Source organism: Euprymna scolopes, chromosome 12 (assembly GCF_053919585.1).
Source record: "Euprymna scolopes isolate OS-2025 chromosome 12, ASM5391958v1, whole genome shotgun sequence".
NCBI lineage: Eukaryota > Metazoa > Mollusca > Cephalopoda > Sepiida > Sepiolidae > Euprymna > Euprymna scolopes.
Genome location: NC_136493.1, coordinates 67,306,619 through 67,324,817, shown reverse-complemented (window position 1 = coordinate 67,324,817; position 18,199 = coordinate 67,306,619). Strand labels below are relative to the sequence as shown.

Genomic DNA, 18,199 nt, shown 5'->3' with positions numbered 1-18,199 from the left:
GAAATATATATATGTATGAATGTTGTCATAATCGGTGGTGGAAATATATATATGTATGAATGTTTCATAATCGGTGGTGGAAATATATATATGTATGAATGTTGTCATAATCGGTGGTGGAAATATATATATGTATGAATGTTTCATAATCGGTGGTGGAAATATATATATGTATGAATGTTGTCATAATCGGTGGTGGAAATATATATATGTATGAATGTTTCATAATCGGTGGTGGAAATATATATATGTATGAATGTTGTCATAATCGGTGGTGGAAATATATATATGTATGAATGTTTCATAATCGGTGGTGGAAATATATATATGTATGAATGTTGTCATAATCGGTGGTGGAAATATATATATGTATGAATGTTGTCATAATCGGTGGTGGAAATATATATATGTATGAATGTTTCATAATCGGTGGTGGAAATATATATATGTATGAATGCTGTCATAATCGGTGGTGGAAATATATATATGTATGAATGTTGTCATAATCGGTGGTGGAAATATATATATGTATGAATGTTTCATAATCGGTGGTGGAAATATATATATGTATGAATGCTGTCATAATCGGTGGTGGAAATATATATATGTATGAATGTTGTCATAATCGGTGGTGGAAATATATATATGTATGAATGTTTCATAATCGGTGGTGGAAATATATATATGTATGAATGTTGTCATAATCGGTGGTGGAAATATATATATGTATGAATGTTTCATAATCGGTGGTGGAAATATATATATGTATGAATGCTGTCATAATCGGTGGTGGAAATATATATATGTATGAATGTTGTCATAATCGGTGGTGGAAATATATATATGTATGAATGTTTCATAATCGGTGGTGGAAATATATATATGTATGAATGTTGTCATAATCGGTGGTGGAAATATATATATGTATGAATGTTTCATAATCGGTGGTGGAAATATATATATGTATGAATGTTGTCATAATCGGTGGTGGAAATATATATATGTATGAATGTTGTCATAATCGGTGGTGGAAATATATATATGTATGAATGTTTCATAATCGGTGTTGGAAATATATATATGTATGAATGTTGTCATAATCGGTCGTGGAAATATATATATGTATGAATGTTGTCATAATCGGTCGTGGAAATATATATATGTATGAATGTTGTCATAATCGGTGGTGGAAATATATATATGTATGAATGTTGTAATAATCGGTGGTGGAAATATATATATGTATGAATGTTTAATAATCGGTGGTGGAAATATATATATGTATGAATGTTGTCATAATCGGTGGTGGAAATATATATATGTATGAATGTTGTCATAATCGGTGGTGGAAATATATATATGTATGAATGTTTCACAATCGGTGGTGGAAATATATATATGTATGAATGCTGTCATAATCGGTGGTGGAAATATATATATGTATGAATGTTGTCATAATCGGTGGTGGAAATATATATATGTATGAATGTTTCATAATCGGTGGTGGAAATATATATATGTATGAATGTTGTCATAATCGGTGGTGGAAATATATATATGTATGAATGTTTCATAATCGGTGGTGGAAATATATATATGTATGAATGTTGTCATAATCGGTGGTGGAAATATATATATGTATGAATGTTTCATAATCGGTGGTGGAAATATATATATGTATGAATGTTGTCATAATCGGTGGTGGAAATATATATATGTATGAATGTTTCATAATCGGTGGTGGAAATATATATATGTATGAATGCTGTCATAATCGGTGGTGGAAATATATATATGTATGAATGTTGTCATAATCGGTGGTGGAAATATATATATGTATGAATGTTTCATAATCGGTGGTGGAAATATATATATGTATGAATGTTGTCATAATCGGTGGTGGAAATATATATATGTATGAATGTTTCATAATCGGTGGTGGAAATATATATATGTATGAATGTTGTCATAATCGGTGGTGGAAATATATATATGTATGAATGTTGTCATAATCGGTGGTGGAAATATATATATGTATGAATGTTTCATAATCGGTGGTGGAAATATATATATGTATGAATGTTGTCATAATCGGTCGTGGAAATATATATATGTATGAATGTTGTCATAATCGGTCGTGGAAATATATATATGTATGAATGTTGTCATAATCGGTGGTGGAAATATATATATGTATGAATGTTGTAATAATCGGTGGTGGAAATATATATATGTATGAATGTTTAATAATCGGTGGTGGAAATATATATATGTATGAATGTTGTCATAATCGGTGGTGGAAATATATATATGTATGAATGTTGTCATAATCGGTGGTGGAAATATATATATGTATGAATGTTTCACAATCGGTGGTGGAAATATATATATGTATGAATGCTGTCATAATCGGTGGTGGAAATATATATATGTATGAATGTTGTCATAATCGGTGGTGGAAATATATATATGTATGAATGTTTCATAATCGGTGGTGAAAATATATATATGTATGAATGTTGTCATAATCGGTGGTGGAAATATATATATGTATGAATGTTGTCATAATCGGTGGTGGATATATATATATGTATGAATGTTGTCATAATCGGTGGTGGAAATATATATATGTATGAAAGTTGTCATAATCGGTGGTGGAAATATATATATGTATGAATGTTGTCATAATCGGTGGTTGAAATATATATATGTATGAATGTTTCATAATCGGTGGTAGAAATATATATATGTATGAATGCTGTCATAATCGGTGGTGGAAATATATATATGTATGAATGTTTCATAATCGGTGGTAGAAATATATATATGTATGAATGCTGTCATAATCGGTGGTGGAAATATATATATGTATGAATGTTTCATAATCGGTGGTGGAAATATATATATGTATGAATGTTGTCATAATCGGTGGTGGAAATATATATATGTATGAATGTTTCATAATCGGTGGTGGAAATATATATATGTATGAATGTTGTCATAATCGGTGGTGGAAATATATATATGTATGAATGTTGTCATAATCGGTGGTGGAAATATATATATGTATGAATGTTTCATAATCGGTGGTGGAAATATATATATGTATGAATGTTGTCATAATCGGTCGTGGAAATATATATATGTATGAATGTTGTCATAATCGGTCGTGGAAATATATATATGTATGAATGTTGTCATAATCGGTCGTGGAAATATATATATGTATGAATGTTGTAATAATCGGTGGTGGAAATATATATATGTATGAATGTTTCATAATCGGTGGTGGAAATATATATATGTATGAATGTTGTCATAATCGGTGGTGGAAATATATATATGTATGAATGTTGTCATAATCGGTGGTGGAAATATATATATGTATGAATGTTTCATAATCGGTGGTGGAAATATATATATGTATGAATGCTGTCATAATCGGTGGTGGAAATATATATATGTATGAATGTTGTCATAATCGGTGGTGGAAATATATATATGTATGAATGTTTCATAATCGGTGGTGAAAATATATATATGTATGAATGTTGTCATAATCGGTGGTGGAAATATATATATGTATGAATGTTGTCATAATCGGTGGTGGATATATATATATGTATGAATGTTGTCATAATCGGTGGTGGAAATATATATATGTATGAATGTTGTCATAATCGGTGGTGGAAATATATATATGTATGAATGTTGTCATAATCGGTGGTGGAAATATATATATGTATGAATGTTTCATAATCGGTGGTAGAAATATATATATGTATGAATGCTGTCATAATCGGTGGTAGAAATATATATATGTATGAATGTTGTCATAATCGGTGGTAGAAATATATATATGTATGAATGTTGTCATAATCGGTGGTGGAAATATATATATGTATGAATGTTTCATAATCGGTGGTGGAAATATATATATGTATGAATGTTGTCATAATCGGTGGTGAAAATATATATATGTATGAATGTTGTCATAATCGGTGGTGGATATATATATATGTATGAATGTTTCATAATCGGTGGTGGAAATATATATATGTATGAATGTTGTCATAATCGGTTGTGGAAATATATATATGTATGAATGTTGTCATAATCGGTGGTGGAAATATATGTATATGTATGAATGTTGTCATAATCGGTTGTGGAAATATACATATGTATACATGTTGTTATAATCGGTGATGGAAATATATATATATGTATGAATGTTGTTATAATCGGTGGTGGAAATATATATATGTATGAATGTTGTTATAATCGGTGGTGGAAATATATATATGTATGAATGTTGTCATAATCGGTGGTGGAAATATATATATGTATGAATATTGTCATAATCGGTGGTGGAAATATATATATGTATGAATGTTGTCATAATCGGTGGTGGAAATATATATATGTATGAATGTTGTCATAATCGGTGGTGGATATATATATATGTGTGAATGTTTCATAATCGGTGGTGGAAATATATATATGTATGAATGTTGTCATAATCGGTGGTGGAAATATATATATGTATGAATGATCTCATAATCGGTGGTGGAAATATATATATGTATGAATGTTGTTATAATCGGTAGTGGTAATATATATATGTGTATGAATGTTGTTATAATCGGTGGGGGAAATATATATATGTATGAATATTGTCATAATCGGTGGTGGAAATATATATATGTGTATGAATGTTGTTATAATCGGTGGTGGAAATATATATATATGTATGAATGTTGTCATAATCGGTGGTGGATATATATATGTATGAATGTTGTCATAATCGGTGGTGGAAATATATATATGTATGAATGTTGTTATAATCGGTGGTGGAAATATATATATGTGTATGAATGTTGTTATAATCGGTGGTGGAAATATATATATGTATGAATGTTGTCATAATCGGTGGTGGAAATATATATATGTATGAATGTTTCATAATCGGTGGTAGAAATATATATATGTATGAATGTTGTCATAATCGGTGGTAGAAATATATATATGTATGCATGTTGTCATAATCGGTGGTGGAAATATATATATGTATGAATGTTTCATAACCGGTAGTAGAAATATATATATGTATGACTGTTGTCATAATCGGTGGTAGAAATATATATATGTATGAATGTTGTCATAATCGGTGGTAGAAATATATATATGTTTGCATGTTGTCATAATCGGTGGTAGAAATATATATATGTATGAATGTTGTCATAATCGGTGGTAGAAATATATATATGTATGCATGTGGTCATAATCGGTGGTAGAAATATATATATGTATGAATGTTGTCATAATCGGTGGTAGATATATATATATGTATGAATGTTTCATAATCGGTGGTAGAAATATATATATGTATGAATGTTGTTGTAATCGGTGGTAGAAATATATATATGTATGAATGTTGTCATAATCGGTGGCGGAAATATATATATGTATGAATGTTGTCATAATCGGTGGTGGAAATATATATATGTATGAATGTTTCATAATCGGTGATGGAAATATATATATGTATGAATGTGGTCATAGTCGGTGGTGGAAATATATATATGTATGAATGTTGTCATAATCGGTGGTGGAAATATATATATGTATGAATGTTTCATAATCGGTGGTGGAAATATATATATGTATGAATATTGTCATAATCGGTGGTGGAAATATATATATGTATGAATGTGGTCATAGTCGGTGGAGGAAATATATATATGTATGAATGTTGTCATAATCGGTGGTAGAAATATATATATGTATGAATGTTGTCATAGTCGGTGGTGGAAATATATATATGTATGAATGTTGTCATAATACGTGGTGGAAATATATATATATGTATGAATGTTGTCATAATCGGTGGTGGAAATATATATATGTATGCATGTTGTCATAATCGGTAGTGGACATATATATATGTATGAATGTTTCATAACCGGTGGTAGAAATATATATATGTATGAATGTGGTCATAGTCGGTGGTGGAAATATATATATGTATGAATGTTGTCATAATCGGTGGTGGAAATATATATATGTATTAATGTTTCATAATCGGTGGTGGAAATATATATATGTATGAATATTGTCATAATCGGTGGTGGAAATATACATATGTATGAATGTTGTCATAATCGGTGGTGGAAATATATATATTTATGAATGTTGTCATAGTCGGTGGTGGAAATATATATATGTATGAATGTTGTCATAATCGGTGGTGGAAATATATATATTTATGAATGTTGTCATAGTCGGTGGTGGAAATATATATATGTATGAATGTTGTCATAATCGGTGGTGGAAATATATATATTTATGAATGTTGTCATAGTCGGTGGTGGAAATATATATATGTATGAATGTTGTCATAATCGGTGGTGGAAATATATATATGTATGAATGTTGTCATAATCGGTGGTGGAAATATATATATGTATGAATGTTGTTATAATCGGTGGTGGAAATATATATATCTATGAATATTGTCATAATTGGTGGTGGAAATATATATATGTATGAATGTTGTCATAATCGGTGGTGGAAATATATATATGTATGCATGTTGTCATAATCGGTGGTGGAAATATATATATGTATGAATGTTTCATAACCGGTGGTAGAAATATATATATGTATTAATGTTGTCATAATCGGTGGTAGAAATATATATATGTATGAATGTTGTCATAATCGGTGCTAGAAATATATATATTTATGCATGTTGTCATAATCGGTGGTAGAAATATATATATGTATGAATTTTGTCACAATCGGTGGTAGAAATATATATATGTATGCATGTTGTCATAATCGGTGGTAGAAATATATATATGTATGAATGTTGTCATAATCGGTGGTAGATATATATATATGTATGAATGTTTCATAATCGGTGGTAGAAATATATATATGTATGAATGTTGTTGTAATCGGTGGTAGAAATATATATATGTATGAATGTTGTCATAATCGGTGGTAGAAATATATATATGTATGAATGTTTCATAATCGGTGGTGGAAATATATATATGTATGAATGTTGTCATAATCGGTGGTGGAAATATATATATGTATGAATGTTTCATAATCGGTGGTGGAAATATATATATGTATGAATGTGGTCATAGTCGGTGGTGGAAATATATATATGTATGAATGTTGTCATAATCGGTGGTGGAAATATATATATGTATGAATGTTGTCATAATCGGTGGTGGAAATATATATATGTATGAATGTTGTTATAATCGGTGGTGGAAATATATATATGTATGAATGTTTCATAATCGGTGGTGGAAATATATATATGTATTAACATATATATATTTCCACCACCGATTATGACAACATTCATATATATATATATATATTTCTACCGCCGATTATTACAACATTCATACATATATATATTTCCACCACCGATTATGACAACATTCATACATATATATATTTCCATCACAGATTATGACAATATTCATACATATATATATTTCCACCACCGATTATGACAACATGCATACATATATATATATTTCCACCACCGATTATTACAACATTCATACATATATATATTTCTACCACCGATTATGACAGCATGCATACATATATATATTTCCACCACCGATTATGACAACATTCATACATATATATATTTCCACCACCGATTATGACAACATTCATACATATATATATTTCCACACCCGATTATCACAAGATTCATACATATATATATTTCCACCACTGATTATAACAACATTCATACAAATATATATTTCCACCACCGATTATGACAAGATTCATACATATATATATTTCTACCACCGATTATGATAATATTCATACATATATATATTTCCACCACCGATTATGACAACATTCATACATATATATATTTCCACCACCGAATATGACAACATTCATACATATAAATATTTCCACCACCGATTAGTACAACAAGCATACATATATATATTTCCACCACCGATTATGACAAGATTCATACATATATATATTTCCGCCACCGATGATGACCACATTCATATATATATATATTTCCGCCACAGATGATGACATCATTCATACATATATATATATATATATATATATATATATATATATATATATATGTATATATACATATATATATATATATATATACATTTATATATATATATATATATACATATATGATTATTTTTTTTTGGAAAAAGAATTCCAGCAGAGTGCTCAATTAAAAGGAAAATCCAAATTTTTAGAGCGTACTTATATTTTGTGTACAGAACGTTGTTAGTTGAGACAGGTCATTGGTACCGTCGGTTTCAAGCCCGATAATAAGGCCCGTTTAAGGTATCCTTATCAAGCTCTCTTCAGCCAATATTCGTCTATCTTATAACCGAAATACATATATACATATATATATATATATATACATATATATATATATATATATATATACATATATATATATACATATATATATATATTCATATATATATATATATATACATATATATATATATATATATATATATATATATATATATATATATATATATATATTGCCACCTTTTATTAGTACAACATTCAGGTGTGTTTATTGTCACGCTGGCGAGGAAGTAGCAATGAAGACGTTGATGTAAGAATGTATAAAAAGAAGAGAGAGAGGAATTAGTGAGAATATTCAGCCCATCGTGTATATATTTTTTAATAGGCTCCCAGGCGGGTTGGGAAGAAGATTTGTAAATTAAGTCTTTTTTTTTTTTTAGTGCTTATTGGTTAAATAGTCTTTGTCACATTGTATGCTTTCAACTTACTCCGCCAAACAAAACACATTTTACGTTTTCTTCCTCTCAGAATTTCCGTGGGCATATTTTTTTAAAAAAATATTTGCTACTCTGAAATTTTTAAATTTCTTTTTGTGACGTAATTGCGTTTTTATTTACTGATTTTTTTTTAAAACAAGGAATGAATGCATTTTTAAGTGTGTTTAACCGCAAAAGATACACAGATACACAGAAATATAAAAGTTTGATCTACTCAGATCATGTTTATGTTAAACATAATATCAAATATACTTAATTAGGAAATTATTATAAAATTATTATGAAGTAATAGACATGAGAATGTATATATTAAGATATGTTCAATAAACACACACACACACACACACACACACACACATATATATATATATATATATATATATATATATTTATATATACACATACACATAATTATCCCCATATAATTATATATATAAATCCATAAATATAAAGAGACCTTTATTAAAAGCTAGAATTCTCGGTAAAAGAAAGCTGCATTATTCCATTGATATGGGTTAAATTTGATTAGATAAATAGCTACATTTAATGTTGAAGATCAAATCATTGATCATATCTACATTTTCATTATATAAATTTACATATGAGTTATCTAGATAGATGCAATTATGAAACGAATAAATATAGCTACAGAGTGAATAAATAAATGTAATTTAATTTGGAGCGAATTGATAATGAATTAAAATTTAATTTTGATATCAGGTGCAGACTGAGAGTATTATGGGCACTTGGACCGAAAATGCAACGGGCCCCATTTCCCAATTTTTTACAGTTAATTTTTGTTTTAGTGATAATAACTTTAAACTAAAAAAAATGAAAGAATGTAAAAAAGAGCAAGATTAAAGAAATGCATTTTAATAACGTATTTCTTTGGTTTCATTTTATAACTAGTTATTTTATAAAATGTTACATTTCTTTTTTACCGGTTAGAAATATGGAAAAAAAGTGCTAATTTAAGATAAACACAATGAAGGAATCGAAAATCTAAGGCATTTAATGATGCGATTCCCTCCAAAATACACGATTCTTACGATGAACGCTTCTAATTATCACGTCCCATCACTATTTAAGATATGCGTTTATATGCATGAAAAGATTTGAACACTTGAAACTCATAAAGATGTTCGTGGCCATATAATGATTGTAACAACAAAGCGTAATGACATGTCAAACAAAATTTCCATTTTATTCCTGCGAATAAACAATATACTATATTATAAAATTTATAATAAATATTAAAATCAAATATTAAAATGTGTTAACATACACTTTTTAAAATATTACATTTTAATACGTCTTAATGTAAGATATGCTATGCTTTATAATAATACTGGGCCAAGAATTTCAAACATCAACTTTCAAGGATTACAGTAACAACATTGTACTCATTTCAGTGGAGGATTCTGCAATTTTATCAATAATTTGTCTTTGTTTGATTTGAAGTTCATTGCTATGTCTTTTTCAATAGCAATTAGCATAAGTGACTCCAAGTTATTTTGTGTGAGCGAAGATCTCAACCTTGTTTTCAACAGTTTTAGTTTAGAAAAACATCTTTCACATGTGCACTGTGTGATGCTTAGAATTGCAATAAATTTATATGCAACATATAAATTCTCATATGCAGCTGCACATAGCCTGTGCTCAGATAATAGTTTGAAAGCACATGACAAACAATTCTTACATGTTGTCTCGTCAGATGATTGAGCAACGTTTGTATCCTCCTCTGAATCCAAGCTGTCTGAATCATTTTCATTGTCATTTATATTTTTTAGCAGTCCTTTTTTTCAAGTCTTTGTAGATGCAAATAAAATCAGTTCATGCTGTAGTGCCACTATGTCAATTTCTGGTATTGCATTAGCAATCAAACCTAGCTCAATGTTTTGTGGGTATGCCAAAATTTCAGAAAAACCTGTTTGGGTCAAATTTGGGGAAATTTGCTTGTGTAGTTTCTCATGAGATGAGAATCTAGTTCACATGCTGGAGAGCACAGCATCAATTACTGTATTAAAGATTTTCTTCTCATCTGTGATATGTTCCGGTGCTGAACGACTAGATCTGGTGGTTGAAATTGAGAAGCTATTAGGGACAAAAATTTTCACTTCTTCTAATTTATAATTTGAACGAACAACAAAACCACAGGCAGTTTCATAAATGCCCTTAAAATCTCTTGAGATTTTTTCAATACTTTCAGTGGCTTTGTTAATGATGCGCCAAGCCTGCATGATATCCAGACCTGGTGTCTGCAGATAATCTGACACAGGTGTTGTAATTTCAAAAAATCCTTATGAATGTAAACGCCATTAAGATGGTTTCAAATTTCCGCAAGTTTTCACCCAATTTCTGTGCTTCATAGCGAACTGATCCTTTGAAATCAGTTGCTTCACTTACATCCTGAAGGATGATCAGAAGGTCCGAAAATAATTCTGATGACTGATCTGCGCAATTACCAAACAATTTCCGAAGTGCTCTACTTCTACTTGACCATCTAGTTTGACCAATACGCTCTAGTCTTAAGCGTTTCTTATTTCCTGTTTTGGTCTGCATATGCTCTTCCCACACCTTCATCAACTTTCAATATGTAGGAATCATTGAAAACTGAACACATTTCATTTAACAAACCAAAAAGATTAATTGCTGCAACACATTAACTACTTGCATCACTGATCACCAGATTCAGAACATGCGCATAACACCAAGTATGGATGTGACTTGGGCGAGCTGCTTTCATAAGTGCCTGAAAACCAGAGTAAACGCCACTCATATTTGCTGCCTCATCAAACGAATCTCCAATACACTGACTCAGTGTTAGACCTATCTCTGCAAGTGAATTTTGTAATAGGCTATGCAATTGAATTATTCACATTTACCAGGCGAACAAGTCTGTCTTTAGCTGTCTCCAACTACATATCTAAGGACAATGGCACACTAATCATTGGCAGAAATGTCTTGGGTGGAGTCAATTTGCACTGAAAACATCCCTGCATTTTTCACCTCCTTCACAATTTCGTTTTTAACCATGTCTGAAATGATATTTATTATCTTATTGACAAGTAACAAATTTCCCGCGCCCTTTCTTAGATGTTCTTTTCTTCAAATGTTCCTGTAGGTGTGGATTATACTCTGCAAGAAGCTTTATAGCCTCTAAAAAATTTCCAGTAATGTCCTGATTATTTTTATCAAATGCAGTTGCAACAGCTTCTCCATATTTGTCGCGATAAGACAAAACTTGAAATCCAATATAAAATATTGCATCAATTATGCACTTTAAAACAGAGTGATGCTGAAGAACTTGTTGCCTTCTTAAGGAGAGTTGTTCCTTTAACAAATTGTGTTTGGTGGATCTTTCACAAGCATTCAGAAAATATACATCAGTAGAATGCTTATGACACTGGCTCTTTTCATGTTCCAAAAATCTCGTTGCAATATGTCTCCAATCAGAACAGCCTGGACCATCTGTATATTTCGACTTTTTTCAGGAGCATACATTAGATAAAATGAGCAATGTAAACTCTTATTTTCTTCATTGTATGTTACCCACTTTTTGTTATTTTTCATGCCCTGAATGACTTGTCTGTCATATACAACAGCGCTATTAAATGGTATATTACATACAGGCTGGTTTGGATGAACATCTCCTGTGAAATTGATGCATTATGGCTGGTATCCGGGTTTAAAAAATGTGCACTTATTGCATGTGTAACCTGCGTACTGGTTGCCATGGAATCAGGCTTTAAAATCTTAGATGGTGACTCGCTTTCATCAGGTGTGATTTCAAATTCAGATGGTGCTTCTGCACATGTTGATCTTGTAAGCCAAAGTCAGTTGTAACTTTGTCTTGTTCGGACGATGTAGCTTTCTTGGCAAAAAATGTTATTTATTGTCTTCTTTATCATGGATATTTTCTCTTTTTTCTCTTTTCTCTTTTGAGCACCACTTTTATGCTTGTAGTCAGACACCATTAAATAGGGATTTTAGCTACCTGCATACCAGACAAATACTTTCTTATGGGTAAAATCTGTTTGGAAGCAATTTTATAAAGAGCAAGTAAGTACATTCTAACAAAGAAAATACAATCGATAGCAAGTATTTATGTAGAATATCAGGTTTTAAAATTATAAAATGAAAATAAAATATGTAGTTTCACTATTTCAGAACCTAAATGAAACTAAAGTTTCCATTAATGGAAACATGGAATTCAAATCTATTCATTCACCTTGAAGTCGACGAATAAGATAAATTAGGAATGTCAAAAATCCTTAACATATCGAACCCTTCAAAATTCATAAGGTTTACAGATCGACAACATAGCTTTTTAGTAAAATAAATAATATTTAATTCCATTTATTCTACTTTTTATTCACAAATCTGAATAATTTAATGTTAACGACCCTAACTGCTATGAGTCGGTGAGTGGTTCTCAGGATATAACATTAAAGAAAAACATATTCATCAATTAGTGTTTTAATGAACAAGCATTACTTAAAATACGTAATAACGGATGAAGGTAAACATAAAACTAGTTATAATTTAATTAAAGTTATATGCGGTGGTAATTACGATTTCTTCACGATATTGCAAAACTTTCATTTTATTTTTCAATTTCAAAGAAAGTGACATCTTTGGCAAAATGCAGTTATAAAGTAAATATAGCAAATATTTTCTTAAGAAAGCTAATGTTGATACAATTTACGGTACTTATACAGTTTATCGCCGAAAATGGAGACGCCATTTTATTTCGCGCACTCGTCGTTATAATCCGTGGGAGAAATCAGTTTAAACTATGACCGATGCATTAAATAAATAACAAAAAAATTAAACTAATAGTGATTTCGTCCGAAAAAAAAAACAATAAAAAAAGTAAATAAAGAAAATAAAAGAGAACATTAATGAAAACGGGAAAGTTTTTCATGAAACGTATATATTTTTAGTCACGTGCAAGCAACTCTATAAGTCACTCAGTCGGTCGGTAACACTTTTCTTCTTTGCCTTTTAGCTAAGATGGAAGTGTAGTATCTGTTCTTAACTTATGTTTGTAACTAAAAAGTAAGTGTGTTACGGACCAACTGACTGACCAACCGAGAATAGGTTTTTTAAAATGCGTACTACAGAATAGTTTTTTAGTCGTGTGCAAAATAATAACTTTGATATATTTCCTGGGCTAATTATTTCATTACAAACACACCGGTCAATTAACTCACATTTTATCATTTTTCATAATTATTGAATATGTTACTATGTTCGACAATAATTTTTCATGATTTCAACCTACATTATCGCCCCTCCCTTAACTAAAATATTAAATTTGATATATTGTATTGGCTGATTATTTTATAAAAAATAAACACAACTATCAATTAACTCACATTTCATCATTTTTCATAATTCTTGGATATGGTACTAATTTTAACAATTTTCCATAATTTAAACTCACCATATCGCACACCTTACTAAAGTAATAACTTTGATATATTGTCTAGGCTGATTATTTCATTACAAACACACACATCAATCAACTCACATTTCATCATTTTTCGTAATTCTTGGATATGTTACTAATTTCGACAACATTTTTTTATAATTTAAACCAACGTTGTCGCCCAACCTTACTAAAATAATAACTTTGATACATTTGCTGGGATGATTATTTCATTACAAACACTAATCAATTAACCTCCATTTCATAATTTTTCATAATTCTTGGGTATGTTACTAATTTCGACAATCATTTTTTATAATTTATACCCACATTATCACCCCCTCCTTAATAAAATAATAATTTGCAAATATTGTCTGGGCTTATTATTTTATTACAAACACACTAATGCATGAAATCACATTTAATCATTTTTTATAATTCTTGAATATGTTACTTTCGATAATCATTTTTCATAATTTTAGCCCACATTTTCGCCCTTAGGGAAGGGCGAAAATGTGGGTTAAAATTATGAAAAATGATTATCGAAACTAACATGCCCTTCCCTCTAAAGAGGGAAAGGCGAAAATGTGGGTTAAAATTATGAAAAATGATTATCGAAAGTAACATATTCAAGAATTATGAAAAATGATTATCAATAATTATGAAAATGATTATCAAGAATTATGATTATCAAGAATCAAAAATGATTATCAAGAATCAAAAATGAATCAAAATGATTATCAAGAATTATGAAAATGATTATCAATATATCAAAGTTATTATTTAGTAAACTAAATAACTTTGATACATTGATATTTGATTATTTCCTTACAAACACACCAATCAAGTATCTAATATTTCATCATTTTTTCGTAATTCTTGGATATGTTACTAATTTCGACAATAATTTTTCATAATTTAAGCCCTCCTTATCTCCTTCCCCTTTACTTATATAATAACTTTGATATATTGTCTAGGCTGATTATTTTATTATAAACACACTAATCAATTAAATCACATTTCGTCATTTTTCGTAATTCTTGTATATTTTACTAATCTCGACAATAATTTTTTTTATAATTTAAACCATCCTCGTCACCCTCTCTTACTAAAAAAATACTTCGATATATTGTCCGGGCTGATTATGTCATAAAAAACACAACTATCAATTAACTCACACTTCATCATTTTTCTTAATTCTTGGATATGTTCTCATTTCGACAATTATTTTTAATATTTTTAACCGACATTATCAACCCCCACTACTAAAATAATAACTTTGATATATTATCTGGGATGATTATTTCATTTCAAACACACCAATCAATTAACTCACATTTTGACATTTTTCATAATTCTTGGATATATTACTAATGTCGACAATCATTTTTCATCATTTTAACCCACATCATCGCCCCACGTACTAAAATAATAAATTTGATGTATTGTCTGGTCTGATTATTTCATTGCAAACACACATTAAATAACATATTACATTTTTCATAATTCTTTGATATATTACTAATTTCGACAATTATTTTTCATAATTTAAACCATCCTTATCGCTCTCTCTTACTAACATGATTGCTTTGATATATTTCCTGGGCTGATTATTTTATTATAAGCACACAATTGATTAACTCACATTTAATCGTTGTTCATAATCCTGGATATGTTACTAATTTCGACAATAATTTTTATAATTAAAACCCCACATTATGCCTCTCCCTCCTACTTATATAATATATTTGATATATTGTCTGGGCTTATTATATCATTACAAACACACCAATCAAGTAACTCACATTTCATAATTTTTCATAATTCTTGGATATGTTACTAATTTTCATAACTTTAACCCACTATGTCGCTTCCCCTTACTTAAATAATAACTTTGATATATGGCCTGGGTTGGTTATTTCGTTACAAACAAATCAATTCTGGGTATAATTCATAGTATATATGTTCAATTATGGGTATAATTCATAGTATATATGTTTCACCTATCTTATCCAATCCCGGATGACGCCGCATATTCTGCTAATATATATCATTCACCTATCTCATTCGATCCGGGGCGATACTGGGTATTTTGCTACTATATGTTTTCCACCTATCTCATTCAATACTGGGCGACGTTTTCTGATAGTATATATTTGCACATCTCATTCAATCCCAGGAATGACTTCATATCCGCCACCCCACTGTTGAAAATATACATTAAATAAAGTAATGTTTTAATCGTAAACTGTTTCAGCCATTTCCGGGACTGACTTTATATCCCCAACCCACTGCTAAAAATATACATGAAATAATGTAATGTCTAAATAGTAAACTGTTTCAGCCATTTCCGGGACCGACTTTATATCCCAAACCCACTGCTAAAAATATATATGAAATAATGTAATGTCTAATTAGTAAACTGTTTCAGCCATTTCTGGAACTGACTTATAATCCCCAACCCACTGTTAAAAATATACATGAAATAAAGTAATGTATGAATCGTAAACTTTTTCAGTCATTTCTGGGACCGATTTCTCATCTCCCATCCTACTGTTAAAAATATATATTAAATAAAGTAATGTCCAAAACGTAAATGGTTGCGGCCATTTCTGGAACCGACTTCATATTTCCCACCCCGATGTTAAAAATATACATTAAATAAAGTAATGTGTAATGCGTAAATGGTATCTCCCATTTTCGGGACTGATTTAATATCCCCCACCCCACTGTTTAAAATATACATGAAATAAAGTAATGTTTAAATCGTAAATGGTTTGAGTAATTTCCGGGACTGACTTCATATCCCGTAACCCACTGCTTAAAATATACTTGAAATAAAATAATGTTTAAATCATAAACTGTTTCAGCAGATTTTCGAAAGTAATACATAAAAACATTAACACGGTTAGGGATTAGGCAACCATTGCTTCAACATGAATTTCTGAGTGTAGTATCAGTTTCAGCGTTCCAGTGTCTTAAATCCCCCCCTTTTTTGGTCTTGATTAATGGAGGAGAAATCCTTCATTACTGATACAATTTTTATTTTTATTATTGACCAGAGTGTCCCTTTTGGAGAGCTGGTTTTCCCCTAAATTTATAACCGACCTCATGTCCAATTCCGCCCTTGTGGGGAGGCAAGTAAACAAGAAAAAATAATCAGAACGGACATTTTCCAGGGCATACAAAATTGGACCTCATGTCCAATTCCGCCCTTGTGGGGAGGCAAGTAAACAAGAAAAAATAATCAGAACGGACATTTTCCAGGGCATACAAAATTGGACCTCATGTCCAATTCCGCCCTTGTGGGGAGGCAAGTAAACAAGAAAAAATAATCAGAACGGACATTTTCCAGGGCATACAAAATTGGACCTCATGTCCAATTCCGCCCTTGTGGGGAGGCAAGTAAACAAGAAAAAATAATCAGAACGGACATTTTCCAGGGCATACAAAATTGGACCTCATGTCCAATTCCGCCCTTGTGGGGAGGCAAGTAAACAAGAAAAAATAATCAGAACGGACATTTTCCAGGGCATACAAAATTGGACCTCATGTCCAATTCCGCCCTTGTGGGGAGGCAAGTAAACAAGAAAAAATAATCAGAACGGACATTTTCCAGGGCATACAAAATTGGACCTCATGTCCAATTCCGCCCTTGTGGGGAGGCAAGTAAACAAGAAAAAATAATCAGAACGGACATTTTCCAGAGCATACAAAATGCTATGGAAATGTCACTTCTGATTAATTATAATTAATCAGAAGTGACATTTCCATAGCATTTTGTAATTAAATCAGAAATAACTTTTTCCAGTTACTTTTTTAATATTAAAACTTTGTTACATTAAATATAGTACCTATTCACAATGCCTCCCCACGGGATAGATTTAGACACCGGGGTCGTTCTTTAACGTGG

The 18,199-nt window shown here is 30.1% G+C and overlaps 1 protein-coding gene and 1 long non-coding RNA gene across 2 annotated transcripts in view; one reads left to right on the top strand and one right to left on the bottom strand.

The window, feature by feature from the left end:
• The window catches only part of LOC145291316 (large ribosomal subunit protein eL27-like), a 358,375-nt gene that overhangs the window by 65,815 nt on the left and 274,361 nt on the right, over positions 1 to 18,199 (top strand). The gene's annotated exons all lie outside the window — the stretch shown is intronic.
• LOC145291317 (uncharacterized) overlaps positions 1 to 18,199 on the bottom strand; it is a 155,173-nt gene that overhangs the window by 109,881 nt on the left and 27,093 nt on the right. The gene's annotated exons all lie outside the window — the stretch shown is intronic.